This window comes from Phoca vitulina, unplaced genomic scaffold, assembly GCF_004348235.1.
Source record: "Phoca vitulina isolate PV1807 unplaced genomic scaffold, GSC_HSeal_1.0 scaffold20, whole genome shotgun sequence".
NCBI classification, from domain to species: Eukaryota; Metazoa; Chordata; class Mammalia; order Carnivora; family Phocidae; genus Phoca; species Phoca vitulina.
The window spans coordinates 35820572-35833983 of record NW_022589723.1 but is presented as its reverse complement, the minus strand read 5'-3'; the positions used below and the strand labels follow the sequence as shown (position 1 = coordinate 35833983).

Sequence of the window (13412 nt, the reverse complement as noted above, 5' to 3'; positions counted from 1 at the left end):
TTTAAATACTATAGCATCCATCACTTAGGAATAAGACATCCCACTTATCTATAATATAATAGTGATATTTTGAACTGTAACTTTTATTTATAGATAAGGAAACTTAGGCATTATATGACTTATGAGGTTGAAGGAGAATTGGAGGACATAATGTCTTCCAATTCCTTAGAATCCTTTATCTTACATTGTACATGGTGATACTCTCAAATTTTAGTAATATTAATGCATTATTTTGATGATTTTTATCATGTTCCTGAAACGTTCCTGCTAATGGTTAATATTCTTTTAAAACGATTTGCTTAAAAAACACTGAAATAGCAATATATTTATTTAGAAGGAAACTGGATGAAGGACAGGAAGAAAAGGGGGTCTTAGTGGTCCTCTGGGATGTAGAAATTATTTCTTAAAGGTGAACATCTCTAGGGAAGGAGCAGTAATAAAGGGGTGGGGGCAGGTGGGAAGAGGAGGTTGGTGTGCAAGCACAGCTGAAGGCGGGTGTGAGGACTTGTGCTCTGCCTGTCCAGTCTCTAGACTGAGCCAGGGGTCAGGGCTTTGGTGCTGGCTCCTCCTCTTGAACCTTCTCTTAGTTTTCTTATGTTGGGCTTCTCTTATTTCTCTCTTCAGGCTCCAGGCCCCACTGTCCCTGCTTGCAGGCTGATTCTGAATGATCTGGAACCTTAGAAGGAGCTGCCAGTAGACTGTCCTTGTGCCTGTGAGGTGTATACACCTTAAGCGGTGAATAGACCATACTTTGAGAAATGCTCAATTTCAGTATTCTGCCACTAAGTAAATACTTTCCTGTTTGTGGAATGATTTTTTTTTTTAAACTTCCCTTTATAGCTAAGAATGATAATTTGTTGAAATTGTTAATTAAATAATTATTCACTCATTAAAATTGCAGAATGCACATTTAAAAAAATCATACATTCTTTTAAGTGTTTACTGTATTCCAGGCCCTGCATTGCCTATGGAATGTTAACACAAAATTCAGTATATATTCAAGATTATTTGGAGTTTTTCTTCAGTTCCTTTTCTCTAAGCTTAACTATCACCTGGAATTATATTTAAGAACATAATACCATTTTTGGATGGACAGTAGGTTATTGAAATACTTAAATAGCTTATGTGAACATGTAAATTACTAATGTGTCCAATATTTTCTTTGACTACTAAATAAATATTCTAGTTTAGAATATTAGATACATGGCCATTTGTTTCTTTTGTATTTCTTGTAGCTTTGGGTTTCTTATATTGGTCTATTTCATAAGAATTTTTATAAAAATCAGTGCTTTTCTTTGACATAAATTATTCTATGATTTTACTTTTCCTTGTGTAAATAGAAGGAAAATGTTACGCAATTTTAGAAGCATCTTTCGTTTTAGTGTCCATACCATTTGAGTAGAGATATTCTGTAGGCAAAAGATCAGAAATAACAAGATGTCAGAAAATCTTGGTTTGAGTCCAGGCACTGCTATTGAAAAACTCTGTGACCTTGGGCAAATTACTTTTTTTTCCTTTTTTTTTAAAGATTTTATTTATTTGTCAGAGAGAGCACAAGCAAGGGGAGTGGCAGGCAGAGGGAGAAGCAGGCTCCCCACCTAGCAAGGAGCACAATGCGGGACTCGATCCCATGACCCTGGGATCATGACCCGAGCCGAAGGCAGCTGCTTAACCGACTGAGCCACCCAGGTGTCCCTTTGGCAAATTACTTTTAAGTTTCAATTCTTTCTCTTGTAAGATGGGGATAATACTTGCCTTTCTACCCTACCAGAGATTTTAGGTACTAAAAAGAATGAAAACATTTTGGAAGCTGTAGAACAATATAAATAGAAATTTAAGCAGTGGTTATTATCTGTCAGTTAAAATATTACAATAGTTTTTTTTAAGTGTACCTAAAGTTGTACTGATCCAATTCTGAAAATATAGAAGATGTTGCTCACATCTTGTTGAGGTGAAGAGTCAACTTTATTATTTATTTGTAGAATGGAAAGGTCTTCTGAATTCTAATTTGAATTGCTTTTCCTATTAATTGCATGAGTGGAGAATAAGAAGAGTACAACTTTTGTTTTTGTACAAAGGAGTTTTGAGTTGGTTAGCTGAATAAAAACACACTTGAGAGGGAAAAATCTTTGTAAGGTTACAAAATGCATATTTTTCCCCACTAAACTTTCATTGTAGAGTAGCACAATGCATGAAAACCTTGCAAACTGTGGAAAACATGACACTGTGCATTTGATAAGGGTTGAAGCTATGGCTAGTATTTTATATTTATGGCTGTTAGGAGCTTCTCATTCCATGGTGTCATTCACAGCTATCAGTGTGTTCTTTCTATTGGTTAGTACCAATAGGCAGAATCCTGGCTTATTTTGCTGGAAACCAGTCTTTGGAATTCTGTTGAGGGACACTCTGTCAACTTGTATATTTGCCACTGTGTAAGTTATAATTACTCAGACTAAACGTTTCAGCAAAATTCAGTTCCACCAATATTTAACAGACTTTTTTTTTTTTTGGTCTTAACACTTTTATTGCCTGCCCTCATTTTCTTGTGACTCCTAAGAATGGTTATCCCACCTCTTGAAGACTGCCCCACTTTGGATCCAGTGTCAGCCTACTGGCAGGCTGTGGGTAATTTTTAGCCCAAGAGTAGCTAAAATTTAGAAAGACTTCTCTGGCTAGGTAGGTGAATTTTCTGAAGGCTAACAGACATATTTATGATCTGTTACATTGTACTTGCATTCAACAAATATTTATTTAGCACCAACTATATGCCAGGTTCTTTTTTCTTCTTTCCTGCCTGCCTGCCTCTCTCTTCCTTCTTTTTCTTCCTCTCCTCCTTCTTCTCTTCTTCTCCTTCTTGTTCTTCCTCCTTCTCCTCCACTTCCTCCTCCTCTTTTCCCCTTCTTCCTCCTCTGTCACTAGATTTGTGTGTTGGGGATGGGAACCATCTTATACTAAAGTCAGTTAGCTGACTCCCTCCTGAGAAGGCCCTGCCAGCCTGATCCTTAGTTGTATCCTTAGTCCTAGTTTTTAATGAACTTTGGGTGGAATAATCTGTATATGAGCTGGTTTTTCATTTGGCTCATTTACCTCCTCTCTAATCTTTGTGTCTAGAATGAAACGAGTTTTGTGTCATAGAAATTGTCACTGGATCAGAGTTCTTTGCTTTTTGTTTCCCTAGGCATTATGATTTGTCGCTTAGGTGGCACTAACCTTTATTTCCATTTTTATGGTTCATTATTTTCTAAATGTTCAAACTCTTGTTGTGACTAGAAAATTGGCCCCCCCAAAGGTGACAATGTTGCAAAATCATCTTTCTGTTTTTAAACCAGGAGAAACTTCAGTTCTCTCTCTCTTTTTTTTAACCAATTTTAAAATTCGTATTATTTTCTTTCCAAGTTTTAAAATAATCTTACACTTTATTTCTTTAATGCATTTCCATATTCGATTTTTAGCATTTTAGAATTGGAAAGGACCCTAAAGTTTTTCTGATCCAGTGGCAAAATTACCTTTAAGCTTTTCAGGCACAACCCACAGTTGGAAGTACATTTTCTATTGTGATGCAAAGGTGTGGTAGACAGAATTCTAAAAATGACCACCCATGATCCCCCCCCCCCCAGGACTTTGACTGTGATGAGATAATATGCCCATGATTATGTTGCTACATGGCAAAAGAGATTTTGCAGATGTAATTTAAGGTTGTAGTCACTTGACTTTGAGTTAGCCAATAAAGGAGATTATCCAAGTGTACCTATTCTAATCACATGAACCCTTTAAAAACAGAGTTTTCCTGACTCACAGCAGAACTGAAAGTCAGAGAGGTTTGAAGGACAAGAGGGACTTGTTATATCGTTGCTGGCACGAGGGTGTACGGGCCGTGGGAGAAGGAATGCCAGTGGCCTTAAGGAGCTGTAAGAGAGAGGATCTGGTCTGACAGCCAGCAAGGAGACAGGGCCTGGGTCCTGCAGCTGTAGGGAACTGAATTCCACCAAGAACCTGAATGAGCCTGGAAGCAAATTTGTCCCTAGGTAGGAGCCGGGCCTGGCTGGCACCTTGATTTGCGAGACCCTAAACAAAGAACCCAGTCGATCCCACCTGGACTTCTAACCTACACGACTGTGAACTAATAAACAAGTGTTGTTTTAAAGCCTCTAAGTTTGTAGTGTATTTTTACACAGCAGTAGAAAACTACTATGCAAGACTATTTTGCAACCATATGAAGAAGTTCTGTGGAAGGGATGGAATTCTTATACGTGAAAAAATCAGACTAAAAAAATGTAGTTACAACCTGATAATAATCATATAACACGTTCACTTGGGAAGAGACCAGCAGGGAATATACAAAGATGATCATCATTACAAATTATGACATTTTTATTTTCCATTTTTTATCATGTTACTTTTTATAATTAAAATAGATTTTTATTATTAGAATTTATAATAAACCTATTTATGTAAAACTAGGAACTTAATTTTATTTGGGAATTTATTACTGGGAACATGCAAATTCATAGGCCTGAAAGACTCTTGCTGGCAAGTGTTACATGTGAAAAACTTCTGAATGTTCCCCCTAATTGTGCTTAATTACAAATATCATGAAGCTCATTGGTAGCAAGAACCTGTAGGTAATTAACTAAAACCCCTGTATTTCCTAACATTTACCACATCACTCATTTGCTGAGGAAATAGCTTTTGCTGGCCTCTCTTGTATCGACGAGGAGAATGCACAGGCCTGCACGTTTTTTTAAAGTTTCTGAGTAGAGGTCTAGGGATGGCCACTGGAAAGATAGATTTAAGGCTGTCATGTATGGCCTTTAAAATAAAGATGTGAAAGGACTCCTGCTTGTTATTACTTGTCTTCAAGCCACTTTAAGTCCTTTAGCCTTATTAAAGTTAAAGCGTTAGTTATTGCGAGGAGTCCTGTAAGTTCAACTCTTATTAAATCAGAGCGCTTTCTATATACACACTGAGGAAGTAGAACAGCAGTTTTCTTAATTGCTTAGATCTAATTACATTCCTGCTGTGGAACTGTTCTGAGGGCGTGGGAAAGGATGAGTCACAAAAGAGGAAGGAACTACACTTAGGACCCATTATAAAGACTTTTGGGTGTGGTGTGTTTGGGTGTACTCCTAAGACAAATGAAGTGTCTCCTTTAACACAGTGAAGCTATCCTGGAGAGTTTTTGTTGTTGAGTCTGACCTGTAAGATAAACTTTCCTGTGTTGCTCCTGACTGCTTCGCAGGGTCGATCCTCAAAGAGGACGATAATAAGGGGAAGGAATGCTGTTGCGTCGTGAAGGTGAAACCCTATCCTCTAAGTTATTCTTGAATCAAACTCATTTCTTAAAACTAACATTGCTAACCACATGGGATACTATTGCTTTTCATTGTTCCTGGGTGATAACATTGATTCAGTTAAATGGCAGTAATTGGAAAAAATGATGAAAATGATAACATTTCAATTTAAAGTGTGAATACAAAGTTAAAAATTATAAACCACTTTAATTTTTTAAAAGATTTTATTTCTTTGAGAGAGACAGAGAGCATGGGGGGGAGGAGGGCAAAGGGAGAGGGAGAAGCAGGCTCCCCGCTGAGCAGGGAGCCCCACGGACCTGACAAGGACCTGACAACGTAGGACCTGAGGACGCAGGAGCTCCATCCCAGGACCCTGAGATCATGACCTGAGCCAAAGGCAGAGGCTTAACTGAGCAAACCAGGCACCCCTATAAACCACTTTTAAACACCAGGCCAACTTTATAAAGGACAGTTCTGGAAACTTCCTGGAATTACTGATTTTCCCACCTTCATAATTTCAAAACGTTTAAGTGGTCCGATTGTATGCTTGTAGGTGACCCTTTCTGCTGAGTTCCCCTGTCCCTGTTTGGTATCATCATTCTGAACAGGCTAAGCAGACCCTGTGGTTCTTTGAGGGGACACAGATGATGGGTAGGATGTAAATGTCATGGCTTAGTACAGGACAGACCTTGGGAATGTGGGAATCAGGGTGCTGTTTTCTGCTAAGTGCAGTTCCTGCTGGACTGGAGGTGAGATTAAAACAGCAGGCTCTTGCTTCGTATTTTTGGCTCATCTTCTGGCCCTGAGAATGAATCTCTCCTTAAATTGGTACCCTAAGCAGATCTCTCCCCAAACCCTGGTCCTGGCTTTGCTCATTGATGCATCATAGGATTAGCAAGTTATCCCATTTTCTTTTCTTTTCTCTGAAGGAGAAACTCTTCTCTTTTGCCCAGAGAATCTACAATGAGGTTCTTGTATATATGGTTCTCGTATATGTGACTTGGTTGGTTCTTGTATATATGACTTGACTTGGCCATTGCTATCACAGATTTATACATTAATGTAAGAGAGTATTCAGTTGACAAAGATTTGTAAGATTTTTTTATGCAGCTGAAGTAGTTTGATTTATATGTATCATTTTAGCAATGTAAGTATTGTGAAAACAGTTCAGATCAGTAAGTATTTCATGACTGACGGCTAGAGTTTCTAATATGTTGTTCATGTTTGTTTCTTTTTTAATTGTCGAGGCAGTATTCTGGTTTGTTGTGCTTACTTTTTAAATTAATACACTATTTCTGTAATTTATTATAGAAGCTTTCTGTGGTTTATTTCACATCTGTAACAGGCGTTGGATTGAGAGGTGGAATTGGGAGGTAAATTGCCATTGTCATGAAGTGGGTGAAGGAGTAGACATGAAACGTAGTTCTGAGACAGAATTTTATGTTTGGAGGTTGGGAGAGAAACAACGTGATTGATTGTTCTTCAGAGAAATAAAAATCAACCTGGGGTTTAGATACGCATTACATACTAAATTTTAGAGTATTAATTTAGTTTAACTTCTAACACAATTATCTTTCCTACTGACTTCAACAATATGGTGTAAAATTTTCGGTTAAATTATATTAAATTAGCAGGAATCTATCGATAATCAATGGACTTTTGAATGTTTAATATGTAGCCCCATACATCTTACATATCTATAAAGTTTGCATTTTAGAATCATTTGAATAGTCTAAAGCAAAATTAGTTTATTGTCAGGAACAAGACCAAATTATCTTTAACCTTAATTCATCTCTTTATAGCAGTGGTTCTCAACTGCAGGCAGTTTTGTTTTCTTGGGCACATTTGGCAAAGTCTGGAGATACTCTTGGTTGTCACCACTTGGGGGTTACTACTGATGTCTAGTGGGTAGATGCCAGGGAGGCTGCTAAACATCCTGTAATGCAGAGGACAGCCCCTCCACAACAAAAACTTTCGTGGTTCAAAATGTCAGTAGTACCAAGTCATAACAAAGTATAATTTATGTCATCCTTTGCATTTTCCATTATTCCCCCATCTTAGGTGAACCGGGATTTTTTAAAAAAGTGCTCTTATCTTGATATTTGGTAGATTGATTAGAAAAATGGCCCCATTCTCTACCCTTCCTTGTATCGACAGTCTGCAGTGTGACTGTTTTCCTGCCTCTTGAATCTAGGTTGTGCTTCACTTTGGACAATAGAAAATGTTGGAAATGATGTTAAGCCCGGATCTCAAAAGATCTTTCGTGCTTCTGTTCTCTCTTGTGAACAAGCCCATGCCAGACTGCTAGTCAGCAGTTGCTCCTGTTACCCCAACTGTCAGCGGCCAATCACCAGACATGGGAAAGAGGCCATCCTAGACCAGCCAGCCCCCAACCAACTTGGGCAGTTGGTAGTAGATGCACGCACAGTCCTGAGATTACTTAATCTGGCCCAGCACAGCAGAACTGCCCAGTTGACCTGTAGACTTGTGAGCAGTAATAAATGGTAGCTATTTTAAATCACTGTGTTTTGGTTTTGCAGCAATAGAAAACTGATACATTATGATATAGTAACACTTTTGTGGAGGAATGGACATTTTTGCTTTTTCGTCGAATTATTAATAATTCCAGGCAGAAGGCTTGTTAAAAAAGCCATGATATGGGATTGTATTTGTTGTCTTCATGTTTTAAAAACAGGAAAGCCATTAAGATTGGAGTCAAGTAAACAAAGGGGGAAAAGTGGAAAGAGATTATATCAGTGATCTCTTGGGGTCTGGATCATGTTTGGGTAATGGTTTTGGATTGTATTTGGATCCCAATCTGAAGAGTTCAGCAGGCCAGTTTTTTTTGTTTGCTTGTTTACAGAACATCTCCTGTATTGGGTTTGTTTGATTGCTGCCTAATTATTACTTTTAGGTTCAATATTTGTGGCAAATATTGATCTGACTTGTTTTAAAAACAATTCGGATTGTTGTGTGGAGAATAACTGTGGGGAGCAGGGGACAAGGGTGGAAGAGGAGACCAATTAGTAGATTATTGTAATCCAGTCCAGGATGCAGACACTAGAAAAAATGTAATCTTTTTTCTAAATAGGTCTTATTGCCATTGATTAATCTAAATTAATTTTATACTGGGCTACTTTTAAAACTTTCTTTTGCATCTTCCACATACTGTCACATTAATGATAAGTTCAGGAGGGGTGTGAGAAGGGAAGAACAAATTGCATGTGTGAGGCTCTGTTATTATTTGTGTTATTGGAAAAGCCTAAGCAAATTATTTATTTGTAGTAGTTGGCCTCTAAATGTGGCTCGGTTCTCTGTTGAAGGACTGTGGACTGGCAATTTTTTTTTTAAAGTAAAAGGCTGTGATTGAGGTACAAAAGATATTCCTTTAAAAGATCCAAACATCTACATAACAAAATTATTATATTTTATAAATACATATAAGCAAATAGACTAACAAGTGTTTTTAAATATAGAAGAGATACTGTGCAAATTAAAAACTGAATAAAACTTATAAGAAGGACTCTAATATAAAATTTAAGATTTTGACCTCAAGAAAAACACCATTTTTCTTCTCTGTTGTAGACATTTATAAGACTCTGTATGAAATATCTCACTCTTCTTAATCTGTTTACAACATAGGAATGGTTCTCAAATAGGGTAATGCTACATTCAGAAGGGACAATCTTCCAAGACATTCTGCCTCAGACACTTAGGAGAGCCACTGATTCAAATTAGTCTACCAGCTCTGAACAGTGATGATTTTAAAGCACCACAGCTCTTCTGGATCTCAGATCTGCTCATTATAAAACATTTTCCACATCCTTGAAAGGTATCTCACAGTGGTGTCTCATAGACATATTATTTCTCTGAAATAAGAGTATCACTCATCATCATTGGGGAACTGGTGAGCTGAAACTCTTGTGACAACACAGTGCCTAGCCCAGCCATTAGCAAAGGTCGTGTGCACTGTCACCATCAGCCAAAAGGTTACAAGCCTAAGCATTTATTAACTACAATTAGAATAATCACCCCAAGGGGCGCCTGAGTGACTCAGACAGTTGAGCATCTGACTCTTGATTTTGGCTCAGGTCATGATCTCAGGGTTGTGGGATTAAGCCCTGAGTTGGGCTCCACACTCAGAGCAGAGTCTGCTTGAGATTCTCTTTCTCCCTCTCCCCGCTGCTTGGACATGCTCTCTCTCTCTAAATAAATAAAAGAATAATCACCTCAATTTAAATAAGTACAGTCCCTCTGTTAACGACTGAGCCACTCAGGAGCCCCATGTACAGTCCCTCTGTTAATATGATAATAAAGATAATTAAGATGATAATAAAGATTATAAAGATGATAATAAAGCAGATCAATAAAGATATTATTGACAATAAAGATACTGAAACTCCATTTCTCAAGTACAGAAAGTATTTGAAGGTCTGTTGATTATGTTGGCATTCTATTAAAATCAGTACAAAATATTTTAATTCCATTTGTATAATAAAATATAATTTTTAGAATAGTTTGCTATAAGTAAGAATTTGACTATAAAAACAAAATACTTAAAACATCCTAATGAATATGGAAACTACTTATTACTTCATACCAAATTTAAATTATTTTTCATAGACAGCTGTTTATTTTAATGATGTAAAGTAGAATGTGAAACATTCAAAATTGCTTTTAATAGTTGTTAAATATTTTTAAAACATGAAAATTAACTAATTTAGAAGTTTGGCAATTTTTTTTTTTTTTTATTTTTAAGATTTTATTTATTTGACACAGAGAGAGCATAAGCAGGGGGAGTGGCAGGCAGAGGGAGAGGGAGAAGCAGGTTCCCTGCTGAGCAGAGAGCCCAACACGGGGCTTGATCTCAGGACTCTGGAATCATGACCTGAGCCGAAGACAGATGCTTAACCAACTGAGCCACCCAGGCGCCCCAGAAATTTGGCAGTTTCTTCCAAACCCCAAACCAGGGATGTTTCCCATAAAGGTATCTGCTGGTACAATATTAGTATTATAATCCACCCAACATTAAATTCTAAAATCAATTTAGAATACCTGAAATAACAAAGATAGTAAAACTAAAGCATTTGTTATTTACTCCTTTTAAAAAATGTTTGTTTTCTCTGATCATGGAAATTTTAACTCTTTAGAAATTATCGTTTAGGCTTGTCAAGGTGTCCAAAATATTATGTGAAAAAAGCAAGTTGGAGGATGGTCCATTAGTATAATCCCTGTTTGATTAGTGGAGATTTTTTTTTTAAGATTTTATTTATTTATTTGTCAGAGACAGAGACAGAGAGAAAGCACAAGCAGGGGAAGCGGCAGGCAGAGGGAGAAGCAGGACTTGATCCCAGGACCCCGGGATCATGACCCGAAGGCAGATGCTTAACTGACTGAGCCACCCGGGCCTCCCTGGAGATTTTTTTTTTTAATTAGAAAAATATATGCCAAATTCTTCACTAAACTCTTAAAAATAAATTCCTATGATTAAGGAGTTCAGGAATATGGGGTTCTCAAACATTCCTGGACCAGACTTGAAGAGATGAATTTAGAAAGCTTGGAATGGTGGCTATCTGCGTTTTGAATAAACATACACATTTAATGCAGATGGTTTGCCTGCTATACTCTGAGCTGCCCTATGAAGGATCTTCGATGGTGCAGGGACAAAGGAAGAAATACAGGCTGTAAAGGGACCCTACCTTCAAACAGAGCAACTCCTCTTTCTTTGTTCATTTCTGGGCTTCTTTGAAGAAAATTTCTGAAATTAAAAAGGTTTGAAAACCTACTGCCCATACCCAGTAGAACACTTTGAGGATATTCAATAATTTTAAAATCTTAAGCATCACTACCTTATATTTATTTGATGTTTTAAGTTTTTGAGAACACTTTCAACGATTCTTTTAATTTTAGCCAATTAAACCTGAGCAGGACAGATGGGAAGTATAATAGGACTTGAAGTAATGATGAAGTATCTCAAATAATTTATAAGTAGGTTGTCAATATAAGTTTATCTGCTCTGTGGACAGTAGAATTGAGAAAAGTATTTAAAGTAGAAGCAGTCAGTTTTAGAATGCTTTCTAATTCTGTGTGAAATGATATCAAATAATTTTGAAGGAACCTATTTGTTTTGATTATGTGCTATTTCTAGTTGTTGTACAATAATTGTTTATGTAATAAAATGAGAAAAAACTTTATCAATATTGTGCTTTGTTAAATGATATTTTTATGATTTTTAGAAACATAAATGTAAATTTTCCTCTTCTAGATTACTATGTCCCTCACCCCCAAAATGCCAGGGAACAGGAAGGAGACTTTACCTATACTATTGGATCTTTCTAAAAACATGTGTATGTATAATTCTTCATCTAAAATCCATTAGCTTAATCCGTAAGCAAAAGCTGCCTGTTTTCTTAACCTTGTACTTCAACCACAGCCTACACATAAAGTGAAAGAAATGCAGAGTTTCAGAGTTTAAGATGGAAGCAAAGAATGTCCCTAGGGGACTGAGGGTGAGGGTGTTTAGATCACCTGGACTTGCACTGGGTGGTGTCCACAGCAGAGCTTTGGTGGCAGCTCCAATTCTTCTCTTCAGGAGGTTTCTAGAAGGCAGGTGACTCTCGGGCCACCCTCTAGCTCCAGACTTGGGCTCAGTTCAATTATGGTTCCCATTATTTGTTTTCTGTGAGATTTCCCTTGTGGCTCTTTGTGTATCTTCATGATAAATCCTGTTTTTCTTAAGGCAACTGAATGGGTGTTTCTTATAAGAAGCTTGAACAGAATATTATTCATTATAGAAAATTTAGAAAATACAGGGGGAAAAAAGTCTTCTCTGATCCCACATTACATAGCTGTTAACTCTTTGATTATTTCCTTCCTTTTTTTTTTGAGTGTTTACTTCTTAAAATTGTGATTTTTACAACCTTGATTACAGTTTGCATGCCTTTTCAATGTACTGAGCTCTTTGATCTTATTTCTAGTTCAGAAGAAAATTAAAGTAAAGCCAAGTGAAATGAGAAAATTGGAAGAAACTGTAGGGAATATGTATTTTTAAAACGTATTTAGTTAGAGATTTAGTTTATCATTATGAAAAGAATAGCAAAGAAGCTTCTAAACTAATGAGAAAGTAAATATTGCTTATAGTTTTTACAGTTTCCTCTGTGCTTCTAATATATTCTGTATCTTGTAAAAGTTTGAATTAGAAGTTTTGTTAGAGGAGACTCAGTTCCTGTTGCAAGGTGACGGTCTTTTGTCACCTTGATAAATTTCACCTAGCCTTGTTTGAGCAGAAACTCAATCTTGATTGGATTCGAGGTTGTTGAGTTCTGCAAGTTCACTGTGGTGTTGTGTCATCTTATTAATGTATAAGAAGAACTAAATAGCTGACCAATGGGCTGGTTACTTCCATCCAGTCTCTCCCTAATCTGGAAGCAAGTTTACCAGAAGCTTACTTGTTGAATTAGAACACTGGGGATGAATGGGAGGATGCAAATGTGTAAAGCCATGGTGTTTTGAAGACTAGATGTCTTCTCCATATTGGATTGTTCCTGCATGGTCAGTGCCAGAATTCCTGAAAACCTTCCTTATCAGCACACCTCTGTTCTCATTCAAGCACGTTTACAGGTACTTCATTGGTGCCCCCACTCTTGGTTCAGTGATAACGAGGGAAATATATTGTTGAGCTGTCACAGTCCCTCCACCTCCATGGGGACCGTGGAGAATTAAGAGCTGTATCTTGAGAGGTGCTCCTTAAGGTCGGAAAGAAGGACATTGTGAAAGTCCAAAAGATTTCCCTTCCAAACAGGACAGAGGAAAGTTTGCCTGAAGTGGTTGTCTACCTCCTTTCACAACCCTTAGCAGCAAATGCTCCCTGTGACAATTAAAAGGAGTGTGCTGTTCTTAACATTATTGACTACTGCTTTATCCTTAGAGACCAGGGAGGCCCGTGCACATTCTTGGTCAAAAGGAAGGAGCGCTAAATTGATTTATCCCTATTCGCCATGGGAGTGGCCACATACACACCAAGTTTTTACCATTCCTGGACTTGATGATTCCCTGAGGTCTTGATTCTATTACAAATCTGAGATATATTTTAAAATTTAATTTCCTTTAACATAACAAGGG

General features: G+C 37.2%; 1 protein-coding gene across 3 annotated transcripts in view; it reads left to right on the top strand.

Annotated features, from left to right (window-relative positions):
- The window catches only part of UACA (uveal autoantigen with coiled-coil domains and ankyrin repeats), a 94725-nt gene that overhangs the window by 12228 nt on the left and 69085 nt on the right, over positions 1–13412 (top strand). For 2 of the 3 annotated variants that reach the window (XM_032417063.1, XM_032417062.1), the window contains exon 2: positions 625–735. The exons of the other annotated variant lie outside the window; for it this stretch is intronic. The gene's annotated coding sequence lies outside the window, so the exon portion shown is untranslated. The remainder of the gene's footprint in view (positions 1–624; positions 736–13412) is intronic. 3 annotated transcript variants of the gene reach the window in all.